The sequence below is a fragment of the Elaeis guineensis genome, chromosome 15, assembly GCF_000442705.2.
Source record: "Elaeis guineensis isolate ETL-2024a chromosome 15, EG11, whole genome shotgun sequence".
Lineage (NCBI taxonomy): Eukaryota > Viridiplantae > Streptophyta > Magnoliopsida > Arecales > Arecaceae > Elaeis > Elaeis guineensis.
The window spans coordinates 10,761,269-10,776,812 of NC_026007.2; positions in this window are offsets into that span (position 1 = coordinate 10,761,269).

Here is a 15,544-nt window from a genome sequence, read left to right on the forward strand (position 1 = left end):
CTTTTTGAGCTAACCTGTTCATCCTGTTCTTGTTGATATAACCTAGCCTACAATGCCAAAGGTAGGCATCCGTGACATCATCTATTCTAGGATGTTTATTAAAAATATACATTATATTAGGCCTAGATACAATATAGATACCATTGTTCAACTATCCACACAATATTGTAATACCATTCAAAATGATATCATAAAAATTTTTCTTTATTGATATTTCATAATTAGACTTGGCCAAAAGACCTATGAAAATAATATTCAAAAAAAAACTAAGACAGTAATAACATTCATTAAGAATAATATATTGAGACTCAAATACAAGCTTGATGGTTCCTAAAGCTAGAACTGGAACTGATCTTTTATCTCCAACGTTCAGGAATCTCTCATCATCTTCAAATCTCCTACTAATCTGAAGATCCTGTAATGAATTGTAAATATTAATAGGGCTATCGATATCCAATACCCAAGTCATTGTATTAAAAAGAGAGAAGTTACAAGATGTTATTACATAAGTATCTTGTTTAGCAATCGATTGCTTCTTCTTTTTTGGCCTGTTCGGGTCAAGGAAAGCAATATACTGAGGACAGTTTCTCTTTCAGTGATCCTGCTTCTTGCAAAAGAAGCATTCTACCTAACTTTGATTAGCCTTGAACTTGGATTTCTGAGACTGACTCCCAGCACCTTGCACCTTTTTATTCTTCTTCTTTTTCTCTTTCTTAAAGGGATGATGACCATCCGAGAAGATCCTCCCACTAAATTCACCATCTCCTTGTAGAGCTAGTGATCCTTCTCAAAAGTCTATAGCAACCCCAACAGACCATGGTAGTTGACTACAGGCTTCATCATTTTGAAATGACTGAGAAATGATAGGTAGGACTTGGACAGGGAGTTCAGGATCACATTCTTCCCCAGCTGTTCATGCAAAGGAAAGCTGAACTTGCTCAGTTTCTCGATCTACTCGATCATGTACAATACATGATCGATAATAGATGCTTCTTCCCTCATTTGAGTATTGAAAATGATGCAACTAGTCATGCGCCGTTCAATATCATCGAGAGTACCAAAGAAATTTCTCAACACTTAAAATATTTTTTCTGACTAAGCCTCTTCAAATTTTTGACTGAACTCATCATTCATGGAGGCTCACATAATACAACAAACCATTATGCGGTCATTGAGCCACTTCAAATAAGTGTCTCGAACCATGCCTCAGGTGTTGGGAATAGGCTCCTCAGATGCTAGATCTATAATCACATATAGGATCCGCTCGTGCTCTAGGATAATCTTGAGCTTTCGATACCAGTTATCGAAATTTAGTCTGATCAATTTTTCACTGTCCAACAGTGATCGGTGCAACAAGTTTAAGGCCACATCTATACACACAAAGAAAAATCAAAATCTAATCAGTATATGAATTCATTAATCCTAAAGATATAGACTTTAGTCTAAAGGTCCTCCTACTATTTTATACGAATTGATAGCCTCTACCTTTAATTTGAAGAATTACTTCAATTCCTTAGCGGATACTAGAATCCACATAGACTGCATACAGGCTTGAGGATGGCTCGGTCAACCCATATGCACCTATGGAAAGGTTCTCAATCAATTATTTATCTAAATAACTTTTAATAATTAATTTAGCCTCAAATTTCATTTTTGCAGGCGATGGGCCTCCATTGAAAGTCCCAGGTAGGTCAAACCATTAACATGAACCTACTCAATGATTCTAGCTAAAGAATGATCAGGCTCGAGGATGGCTCGATCAACCCAACCATTCATCAAATAGTACAACAGAGTTATTATATGATAAATAATAATTTCATCATTCAGAGAGAACACCAGACGGATGGTGTCTACAATGTCAATCAGAAATAATAGATCCATTACCATTCACCTTAATAGGAGGCTATGATCTAGTTATCACCAGAACCAACTCATTTTAGAGACTTAATAATTTAGAAGATTTAATCAATTTAGAAAAGAGAGAAGAAGAGATCAATCAGTAAACCACAATCCTTCCACTAACTTCACTAAGTCACTGAATCGGATTAGGATCATGCTAATTGAACTGGCACCTAGATTAGTCACACTGATCATCCTTAATGGCATGGACTAACTCGAATCATTTAGTGATCCAATCAAAATCTAATTCAGCAAATTGGTTAGATAAGTGAGATCAGTGGGAGGGTCTGCTAAGCTTGTCTTAGACGCCATCGAAATGATCAGGTAAGCCACTCTCAATTAAAAACCACCAGTCAAAATGTCAAACTTATCTTAGACACCAATTGATTAATTAGTTTTGATTGACCAACCTAATAATTTGGGTTCAACCACTAAGCCACAATTAAGATCCATTTGGTCTAATCAAAGACATGGACTTGACCATCCACAACTATTATATTAGAAAAACCTTGATTAATCTAATTCAATCTTTTGTTTGATTTAATCAATTTCTCTACATGGTCAATCAATTCTTTGATTCTAACCTTAAGTCCAACTCAATTAAAGAAAATAACCTAATTTGAGCTAACCCATGCCCTATATTTTATGCAATATCATTAGATCTCAATTTATAATTCTAGATCTAATTAATTTAATACTTAATTTTTAATTAAGTTTTTATATCAACATGATTAAGATTTTGAAATAATTTTTATGTAAATTTTTTATATTAAATCATAAAATTTTTTTAGATCAAATCTAAATTTTTTATGATTTTAAATCAAAATAATTTTGATTAATCAAGATTAGATGTAACTAATTTTTTCATAATTTGTATCACACACAACAACACCTAGGATTTCAAGATCTAGGATTTTGTAAAAAAATAAGTTTTTCTTCTTTTGCTTACTTCTTCATAGGACCTCACAGTGGCACCCCTGCACACCATAAGAGCACTCCATTGAATGAAAAGAAAGGATCATGTAACTCTACTTGCTCCTCTGATCGTATGGCCTAGTGATTACCCAATCCGAGTACTTTGCTACTCAGATCATCTAATCTAAAAAGATAAAAATCAGATCTAAAAATAAATATATGTAGATCTAATCTAAATCATAAATAATCAGATCTAACATCATAAAATCAGATCTAAAGATATAATAAATCATATCAAAATAACTATGGCTCTGATACCAATTGATGAAAACATAGGTAGTGCTATGCATGCAATTTCAAACTTTTTATGTAGTGAAAGAGTAAGATTAAATTATTTAATCTAAATGACATGCATAAAATCTAATCTAGACTATTATGCCATGACAAAAAATATGAATTAAGATGTACTTTAGATCTGAACATAAAAACTCATATCGATCTAATTGATGCTACTATGAAGATCTAACTATTAGATCTAACAATACAATCAAGATAGATTAGAAATAATTACCATACCAAAGAGATCTTGATCTTCACTGGTCCAACACTTGAAGAAGATATCCTTCAGATCGCTTGCAACCATACAAAATCATCTGGCCTCTACAGAAAATCCATGTGAAGACTGGCGCAGATCAGGATCTTTGGAGGTACTAGCCTGCAAGAAACTTCGATAGCTGATTTCTTCCTTCTTCTTCAAATACCTTGGATACTCTAAAGCAAGAGGATATCTAGAGGAGGAAGAAAGGAAGAGGATGAGAAGCTTTGGAAATAAAAACACCAGCAAGGGAATCAAAGATGGGATGCCAAGAGGAGGAGACCCCTTTAAATAGAATTGGGATTAGGGTTTTCATCCAAGGAAGGGCACCACAATCACCACACCACAAACTTTTTGGGCATCCAAAAAATTTTAGATTTGAGAGTTGGCATGGGGAAGGAGATTTGATATCTCACACATCCAAAAACTCTCTAGGAAAAATAAAAAAAAATCAATTTGGCACCTCCATCTTTCCTTGTTTGAAAAATCATTTTCTTTGTATTCACCTTATCTCTAATTCTGATCGTATTCGAATTAGGCAAGAGATAGAATTATGACTCATCAACCATTGCTGCACACCCTTATTGGGTCCACTCCTTTGATGCCAAAAGGGTCAAGCCAAATTCAATTTGGCATGGAGATATGGGCATGAGTTCAGGTGTTGCGCAAGAGATAAGGATAGAGTCCCAGTCGAGTGGGATTCTTCATTTCTAATTCGATTCTAATCCAAATCAAATTTGATTTGAATCTAATGATAGAAATGGATCTAATCCAATTAAAAACTCAATTATCTCAATAAATTTCTAACCCAATTAAAAATTAGCTGAGTCAAAATCCTGATCGAATCAGGATCAAATTTTCTTTGTAATCAAGCTTGATCATATCAAATCCAATCTGAGTCGAACTGAATCTAATTCAATTAGACTTGATCCAAAGCTCTTTACTCAATCAAATTGAATCATTTAGTAATCTAATTACTAATTATTTTTTTATTAATAATAAAGTCTCAGTCTCAGTGGGACTCTCCTCCAGAGTCCCAATCTTAGTGGGACTCCTCACCAGAGTCACAATTCAATTGGACTCTTCAACCATCAGATCTAATCAAATCGTCTAATGTGTGTGACCCCATAAGTTTGAACCTAAGCTGATAGCATAGGAATAACTTTCTATACCAATCAATGTAACTATCTAGCAATGATGACCTGATGTCCGGATAATTCGAAGTATTGCAAAACAACATTCTAGAACCTACTGGCGTATGGTTATCATATAATTCATCCCTTTGATCCTAATGCTTAAGGTGATGTAGAATTTAACTGCTGGCCCTAATTTAGTCGACCACATTATAGTTCAACCTTTCAAATCCATCACATGGATTACTCTGACCAAGGTTTTACTAAATTGAAATACACTGATGCATATCTCCTACTAATTCAGAGAGATCAATTTCTTCTTGACTCACACACCGACTTGATAAGTACTTGACTATACCCAGTGTCCTTCCATCATTGAGTTAGAAACTCAGATGGTCTAGTACTAAAGTATAGTGAGTTGCTTATAAGTCACCATAGTGGTCTCAGGTCTGAGGGATACTTATATCCATATCCTTCACGAGCTACTCTTGACAGCAGAGTGCTCGACAAATGATCATATTCGATGTGAATGTACTCTTATATTCTATCTGTATATCATAATAGTATCTTCATACTCTTTGATTAAGAGGATAACTAACTCATATGGCACACAACGACCTATACTCGATATTGCTATCGTCCTATTAACAGCATATCATTTGATCGTGAATATTTTTAAGGACTCAACGACAAATCCTTCTTTATCGATTAATTATAGTCCTCAAGATTTTATTACAATATAAGAGTTCAAAATAAGATAGATAATTTATAATAAAAATATCAAATAATTTTTGTTAATAAAAAATTATATATAATTTATAAGAATGAGCATAATCGTCAACAGGTTGATGATTGATTTTGGGATATATTTTTTAATATTTAACCAATTATTTCATCAAATAATTTTTAGTAGTTAATTTTACCTCAAGTATCTTTTCAGCAGGTGTGTGGCACCTCCATTGAAAGTTCTGATTAGGTCCAACTATTAACATATCAGAATTCAATGTATTTGACAAATGAATGATCAGACCTGAGTATGGCTCGACCAACCTGACCATCATTAGAAAGACACATCTAAATCAACATATTATGAGTGATAATTTTGATAGCCAAATGAGCACCAGGTGTGTGGTGCCTCCAATGATCATCTCAACTGTTGGACCTATTATCATCCAACTTAATGGGAGGCTATGATCTAGTTATCACCATAACTATTTTATTTTTAAGGACCTAATAATTTTAAAAGATTTACTTAGATGCATTGAGAGAAGAGAAAAGGCTGACAAGCTAATCGTAATCCTTCTACTGATTTCATCAAGTCAGATCAAAAAAGACTAGATACAAGTTGGTCCAGCCGACTAGTCACAAATTCTCCCACTGACTTCATTAAGTCATGAAGAGGACTATACACAAGTCTAACTAGGGGCACCTAAATAAGTCTTACTAATTTTCTAGCTAGCATGGGTCAACCCTAATGATTAAGTGATTTGAATGAAATATGATTCATTACGTTGGTCAGATAAGTGAGATTGGTGAGAGGAATATGCCATTAATTCATCATAGACTCAATCTATACGAGTAGCTCTCAATTAATGACCATCGATCAAGACTGTCATACTTATCTTAGACACCAACTGGTCAATTAGTTTCAATTCGATCAACTTATAGACTTGGATTCGATCATAGAGCTACGATCAAGATCCATCTTGATCTAATCAAAGACATGGACTCTCACCAACTATAACTATTGAGAATTGATCAAGAAAAAAATTGATTTAATCAAAATTAACTGTTAATTAGATTTGATCAATTACTAACATAGTCCATTATCAATGATTTCTAACCCTAGGTCTAACCTAGTTAAATGGATCTGACTCGAGCTAACCCATATACTCATGATTTATGAAAATTAGGCCTTAGATCTTTGATTCTCAAATCTAGATCACTTAATTCTTAATTAAGTTTTGGACTAACATGAGTAGGGATTCGATATTTGAAAATAGTTTCAGATTTTATAAAATATTTTTATAAATTATCATACAATCAATTGAAAATTAATTTTAGATCTAACATACAATATATCAGATCTAAAATAAAATTTTTAAGCTCTTTTCATTATTCATCTTCATGGGAATTAACCACACAGTACCCCTACACGCCCTAAGAGAACCCCATCGAATGGGAGGAGAGGGTCATGAAATCCTACTTTCTCTTATGATCGGATGGCTATGGGGATCTACCTAATTTGACTACTATACTATTCAAAATTTAGATTAATTATTTAGATCTAATCTAAATAATTAAAATCAGATTATATGTATAATTTACATATCATAGAAAAAAGGCTCTGATACTATTCGAAGAAAAAATTGACAGTTCAAAGCATGCATTTTTAAAAATTTTAGAGAAAGACTATAGATTAAATAATTTAATCTATTTGCATGCCCTAAATCTGATCTAAAAACTATCTAATTAGGATCATATGATATGAATAAATGCAACATCAATTTTAAGTATGATTGATCATATCAATCATGCAAGCACATTGAATCTGAAACAAGCAAACCAATCAATAGTAGATCTTACCTACTGAGATTAGATTCTATACTATAGCACAGATCGATGATCACTGCTATGATAGATGTGGTAATAGATTCTTTTTGATATCAAGAAGCCGCACAGTATGTCCAACCTCTACAGGATATCCACTCAAAGTCCTGATCAGATTATCCTTCTAGAGAGTGCTAGCTCACGCGAAAGACACTGGATAGCTAATTTGTTCTCCTTCTTTTAGATCATTCGGACTCTTCCAGATTAGAGGATTAACAATAGGAGGAGGTGGTGGTGTAGGAAGTATGGAACAAGACCCTCTTCATTTTTTCTCTCACAAAAATCTAGAGCTGAAACTCTAGAACCCCACCCTAGAACTCACACCCAAAGAGGAAATAATTTTTTTTTTATACAAAATGACCTACCCCCTCTCTGTTTCACATCCCCTCTCTCTCAGAAACAATTTTCCATGTAAAGACTCTCTTTTTGTTGCATAAAAATGAAGAGGTTTTAAGGTTGGCATGGAGATGAGTTAGGATAGGATAAACACTAGATAGTTTAGTTTAAATTCAAACTTATTTGAATTCAAAACTTAACTAATCCTATCCTATCCCAAGGGAGCATAAAAGAGATATAAGAAACATCAAATTATCATGCAAAATCATCACATAAAAATTGATTCTCGTATGGGAAGAGAGGTCGGCAATTTTGGGAAGAGTCTAATAAAGTTTGGACTCTAAGTTCTCATTCAAATTCAAATCTTTTGAACTCAAATTTTAAACCAACCTCATCCAAATCCAAAGGGGATAAGAAAGAGGGCATCAATCCTCTTTTGGGTGAGAGAAATATTCATGCAAAAATATTTCTCATGTGAAGAAAAGAAGGGCATAGTGATAGGGTGGCATATGGGCTTTGGTTCAAATCCATTTGAACTTGAATTTTATCCAATTATGTTCTCAACCAAACTAAGTTAGGTTAGACCCATTCAAACCATTGAACCTAATCTAATTAGATAATAAATTATCTCAATTAAATCATAATCAAATTAAAAATTAATCAAATTCAAGTTTCGATCAAATCAGAAATTGAATATCCTTAGCGATTAGTGAAAGGAATATGCCCTACAAGCCAATCAAAATTTATATTTTGATAGATTTTCTTTATAATTTTTCAGACTCATATAATTGATATTTTAATAATAAAAAATATTTTTCATCATATGCTGCATCTTACCTTTGTAATGATTATGATGAACTCCATAAATCAGGACAATGATTTTAGGATTATGATGAGATCATATCTATGAGACTTAAAATTTTAAAAATCTTAATTTAAAATATTTCTAGTCATAGGAGCATTAATTTGGAGATCAATATTTTAGATAGACTAGCACTTCCTATGTATGCTCGATGGAGAGGGTGGCTGATCTCATAAGCCACTTATGTGAGACACTAATATAAGGATGTCGGTGCTCATTAGAGAATGAGTTCACTGAATTAATCTGATTTAAGAAACATCTTATGAAATCAAATTATCCATCAAAAGATATTTTCTTATAATGAAAGTTGTGCATGTAATCCTTTGACCTGAGACTATCATAGAACTTTGTATACATGAATCTATATTTTGATTCATACTCATTCATAACTTAGTCATGTATGGAATGATCTGGATATGGTAGAATATGTATGGAGGTCGTGAGTAGGTCAACATGGAATTGATCACTCCCAGTAAGAGGAGATCGCATCCTACTTGCTTTGATCGATTGATGATTCAAGAAGTCTTTAATCAAAGAGAGATAAAAATAAAAAAAAAATTAATATTTTATTAATCAAATTATCATTAAAGATTAAAAAAAATATGAATATCATATTGGATTTGACATCATTCCATATCTAGAGTCATATTTGGGATGTAGAAAGATTGCAGGATTGAATTGTATGGTAACTTTTCATTAAAGAATATTTTTTATATTTTTATCAAAATTTTATATCTTTCAAATAGACATGATACATTTCTAGATATTAATCTTATCTTATAAGTTTAATCAAATTAAAAAATTTAATTCGATCGTCAATTAGAAAGGTTCTAATTACTGAAATCGGGTTAGCTCGATTGGACCTAGATCAGTTAGATTAAATTCTAATCAAATCAGATCAACTTGCATTTAGATCTACTACTAGATAGATGTGAAATCCAATAGGTCACACATAAAGAAAATTGATCAAGGGTCTAATTGAATTAGATTATGTTTGCAAAATTGATATACTAGCACATGTTGCAAATTCTAGCTCTTTGTTTCGAATCGAATTCAAAATTGATTCCAGATTGGACTAATTAAATCTAAATTAATTCAAACCAATTTTAAGTTTGAGTTGGGTTAATCCTTAGCTACATGTACCAAAGATTTGGCACTATATAACCAGGTCCCCATGCATCAAGAATTTTTCTTGTGCGTGGGATGCATTTTTGTGCACAAAAGATCAAGTGGTGTCCCATGAGATGGGATGCCCCTTCCTCATCCTTATCCACTGTTTCTATGGTGAAATAATTTTTTTGAGAATTATGATTTAGTTTTGAGCATAGAGAAGTCCTTCTGTGGCTAAATTTATAGAATAATTATGAAAATTTGATAAATTTTGGAGACTAGCCAAATCAATCCATGCGCCTAATATAGAGTCCAATCTGTTAAGGATTCTAATCTAAATGTCACACCACATCTTATCTCTAAAATTTTTCCATGCTATCTCTAGGTTAGTGCCTCTATTTTGGTCCTTTGGATGGCTAAAGTGTGCTGATGTGCGGTGGAGAAAAATATGCAAAAGAAAGATTCATAATGCATTGAAGAAACATCAAGAAAAATATTTCGAAGAGTCTTTCTACGCGAAGCATCTCTCGAATTTTTTCTCGATGATTGTCATATATCAGAAGCTTTTTGATGGGCATGGGATTTTATCTTGAGGTGTGAGAAATTTTGGATAGGCATGAGATGGCGCGTGGAGAGGGCACGAGTCATTCCTGAAGGCAACCTATCACTAACTATTTAAAAGGGGCTGCATCGAGGATTCAATTCATTCAGATTTCTAATTTTTTTCTCTTCTTTCTTACACCCTCTCCCTATTATCCAATTAGTTTCTTCCTTCTCTTATTAGGACAAATCCAAAAATAATAAGAACAAGTTTGATTTTAGGATAAGAGCCTAGGAAGAAATTTAAGGAAGGCAAGGAGAAAAGAAAGATAGGAATAGAAAGGCTAGGAGGAGAGGAAGAAGGTCTTAAGGTCCTACTACCCAAGAAAATTTTCAAAGTAAAAATTTTGAAGAAAAAATCATCCTAAGAAGTTGGTGTCCTGATCATAGCCCTGTGTGGATCACCGTTGGAGGGCGAATGCTTGGGCGTCTGGTGGAAGTTCTATCGGATTTTGGAATAAGCATTGTAGGTATTCTTCTATAGCTTGAATTTTATTATGAATATCATATACATAATTATTAGTCATCAAGGAGGTGCTGGTTTATAGATTTAATATTTAGAATTTTTTAATTTAAATTTTTGAAATACATTATGCTTTCGCTATGCATGTCCACCCCGAAACTCTACAGTGATATCAGAGCCAACCTTGTTTGGTTCAATCATATATACATAATTTTTATGTGATACAAATTATGATTCATGCTATATAATTAATTATATTATGAATTATGCTTTCATATGATGATATGAATTGATGTATATCTGATCCACTACTTCATCATTCTGACATAAGGTTGTCCTAGCATAACGGGGTTATGCTGCAAGGTTGTCCTAGGATGATGAAAGTCCATATGTTACACTGGCACATATAGAATAATGATGATATATATTAGTATAAATTAGTATTTTCAATTAGAATGTGCATGAGATCAAAGAAGCCCTCATTAAAAAAATATATATTAAGTGGTAGTGATATGCAACAATGGGTTAATCAATTCTTGATCAATTGATCAATTGGTGTCTAAAAAAGTACTAAAGATAGTTCCTTAATTGGTTCCATTATCTGACCTAATCAATTGATTAGTGTCTAAGAAAAGCAACGGGGGATCCCCACCTACTTACCTGGCCAATTTGATTAAGTGATCTTGATATTGAAAAAATTCTAATGTTCAAAATACTACTAGGGGCCTTCCTTTATGCTAGGTTAATGTTACATCATGAACTATGGCAAGCTTATTGTGTTACCATAAAGCTTGTTATAAGGATTGATATATATTCCTGATGTATAAAAGATGCTTATGGTAATTTTAGATGTACTGCTTTGTTGTATTATCACAAGAGCAGTAATATTCGAATTTGACTGTATTAAAATGAAGAGTCTTACTTAACTAAAATATTATAGCTTGTTGTATTACCACAAGGCTAATAATATTTTAGAGACCAAGATATAATATTAAAAATTACATGAGATGCAATTGGAAAGAATTTTTTACCTATGAACTCATAAGGATTTGTTGTGTTAACACAAGATCATTATGAGAAATTAGGGTCTCAATCCCATTAAGATAAATATGCAATATATCTCGATCATCATAGTAGAGAATTATGATGTTCAATAAAATAATGGGAGGCACAGTTAAATCAAAAGACTTTATTTAATTGTGTAAGTCAATATGAGTTGTTTGCTTATGTAATGTTCTTTATTTATTATAGATTAAATTCTATAAATAGCATCTTCATTATCATTACGAGGAATCTTAGATTCCAACAAGTTGTCCGATTCTAATTATATGAACTGGTTGAAGAATTTAAAGATTATATTCACTTAAGAGAAACTCTCGTATATTCTTGATATCCCTGAAGCACAAGAGGTTGGGGATGATACCACTGAGGAGAAGGCATCTATATACAGGATGTAGAAGAATGATAGTTTAATAGTCAAGTACATCATACTAGCCTCTATGAGCAATGAATTGCAGAGACAGCATGAGAGCATGGATACTCAATTTATACTCCTCAATCTTAAAGAGTTGTATGGAGAACAGAGTAGGACTGCTAGATATGAGATATTAAAGCAGTTATTCTGTGCTAGAATGACTGAGGGGTCATCCATACAAGATCATGTCCTGAAGGTCATTGACCTGATCCCAGATTGGGTCAATTAGATTTTATGATGCATGGAGAATTAAGTCAGGATTTGATCTTACAATCTCTCTCCAAATCATTCGCTCAGTTTGTCATGAACTATCACATGAGCAAACTAAATACCTCCTTGCCTGAGCTATTAAATATGCTCAAAATAGTTGAGAGCCATATAAAGAAAGAAAAGACTCCACTTCTTCTTGTGGATAAATTTTTTAAGAAAAAATCAGGCTCTAAGGGTTCAAAGAAAGCACTGAACTCCAAAGGTGGTAAGATGAAGAAGAAGGAGAAGAAAGTCTCCAGACGGGGTACCTATTTTCATTACAGCAAGGTAGGACACTAGAAAAAAAATTATAAATTATATCTTACAACTATAAAAGCTGGTGCAAGCGACGCACCAAAAAGTATGTATGAGATATATACAATTTTATCATTAAGTTCTTTCAATTCAAACTCTTGGATATTGGATACCGCCTGCGGTTCTCATATATGCAAATCATTACAGGGGCTGCAAAATATTAGAGTGTTGAGAAAGGGTGACTTCGAGCTCTATGGCACTGGAGGAGAGTCTATCCAAGCAGAAGTTGTGGAGACATATATGTTGAAGTTACCTTCTAAAAAGATCTTAGAGCTAAAAAACTATCATTATATGCTTAAGATCATTAAAAATATTATTTATGTACCGTTGCTATTGCAACGAGATTTAAAAATTAATGGAAAGAGCAATAGTTGCTCAATTTCTTTTTCTAATAAAATTTTTTATCATGACGTTGTTAATAATGATTTTTTGATTCTGTCTAATGATAATATTTTTCATATAAATGAAAGTAAAAAATAAAAAAGAAAAAAGATTAATAATATTTTACTTTGGCATTGTCGACTTGGTCATATAAATGAGATAAGGATTAACAAGTTATACAAAGAAGAGTTCTTTGATCCTTATGATTATGAATTATTAGAAACTTATGAATCTTGTCTTATGAGAAAAATGACTAAGAATCTATTTAGTAGACATAAAAAATAGATAAATGAGTTATTAGGATTTATACATACCGATATATGTGATCCTATGACAACAGAAGCTAAAGAAGGATACTCTTATTTTATTACATTCACTAATGATTTATCTAGGTTTGGATATGTGTATCTTATGAAACACAAATCTGAAGCTTTTGATAAATTTAAAGAGTATCAAAGTATGGTCAAGAAATAAACTGAAAAAAATATTAAAATCCTTCGATTTGATCGAGAAAGAGAATACTTATCTAATGAGTTTTTAGATCATCTTAAAAAAAATAAAATTCTCTAAGAGTGGACCTCTTCTTATACACCACAGCTAAATGGTGTAGTAGAAAGGAGGAATCGTACTTTATTAGATATGATGCGGTCCATGATATGCCTTACAGGCTTGCTTATTTACTTCTGGAGATATGCTCTAGAAACTGCTGTCTATATCCTGAACTGAGTATCTTCAAAATCTTTGTCAAGCACTCCATATGAGATATAGAGAGGAAAAAAGTCTAATCTTAAGTATCTTAAGATATGGGGTTGTCCAGCTTATGTTAAGAGAAACTTTGGACATAAGCTGAGTGATAGGACAGATAAATACTTATTTGTAAGTTATCCTAAAGAGAGTATAGAATACCTCTTTTACCATCCTACTGAAAGATATCTTTTATGAAAAAAGTGTTTATCCTAGAAAGAAGCAGTGGGAAAAAAATTGAACTTGAAGAAGTTCAAGACCTATAAATAGAAGCACAAGATAATCCTCAACCAAAAATATCCGTTGATAAGGTACAACCATAAAATATACCTTTTCAAAAGTTGGATAGAGTGCGAAATGCATCTATAAGATATGGTTTCATTATTGAGAATAATGAAGCCCACATCATTGAGAATGATGAATTTTTGACCTATACAAAAGCTGTCATGAGTAGAGACTCAAACAAATAGCTAGAGGCTATGAAATTCAAAATGGACTCTATATATTCCAATCAAGTATGAACTTTAGTTAATGCACCAGAGGGTGTGACCCCTATTGAATGCAAATCGATCTATAAGAAAAAGATTGGAGAAGATGGCCAAGTTGAAACCTATAAAGCCAGATTGGTAGCTAAAGATTTCCAGCAGAAATAGGGTATTGATTATGATGAAATATTTTCACCTGTTTCCATGCTCAAATCTATACGGATTATGCTTGCAATAGCAGCATACCATGATTATGAAATTTGACAAATGGATATGAAGACCGCCTTCTTTAATGGTTTTCTTGAGGAAGAGGTTTACATGTCTCAGCCAGAAAGATTTGTCTCAAAAAGGAGAGCAAATCAGATATGCAAGCTTAAAAAATCTATTTATAGATTAAAGTAGGCCTCGAAGAGTTGGAACATCTGCTTTGATGTAACAGTCAAAGAGTTTGACTTTATCAAAAATATGGATAAACCTTGTATATACAAGAAGACTAGTGGGAGTGCCATTGTCTTCTTAGTTTTATATGTGGATGACATACTTCTCATTGGGAATGATGTCCTAATATTACAATCGGTCAAGATATGGCTATCAAGTAAGTTTTTCATGAAGGATTTGGGCGAAGCATGCTATATACTAGGTATAAAGATCTATAAGGATAGATCTAAGAGGATGTTAGGCTTGTTCCAATCTAGGTACATAGATTTAGTGCTAAAAAAGTTTAGCATAGATGGAAGTAAAAGAGGTTACTTACCTATGAGTCAAGGTATACATCTTTCTAAAAGGATGTCTCCTAAAACACCAGAAGAGAAAAATAGAATGAGTTCTATACCCTATGCATCGGTAGTAGGGTCGATCATGTATGCTATGCTATGTATCAGGCCTATTGTTGCCAATGCCTTAGGCATAGTTAGTAAATTTCAGGCAGATCTAGGAGAGGATCATTGAAAAGTAGTGAAAAATATTCTCAAATACTTAAGAAGAACTAAAGATATTTTTCTGATATATGGAGGATCTGATCTAAAACTAGAAGACTATTTTGATTCTAATTTTCAATCAGACCCCGATGATAGCAAGTCCACTTAAGGATATATCTTTACTCTAAATGGTAGAGCAATTAGTTAGAAAAGTTTTAAGCAGCAGACTGTAGCTGATTCAACCACTAAGATAGAATACATAGCTGCAAGTGAAGCCACCAAAGAAGCTATTTAGATGAAGAAGTTCATCACTGAGTTAGGTGTCATTCTTGAGATTGAAAATTCAGCACTTTACTATGATAATACTGGAGCAGTTGCTCAAGCAAAGAAATCGAGTTCTTATCATAAATTCAAGCACATTCTAAGGCACTTCCATCTTATTCGTGAAATAGTCAA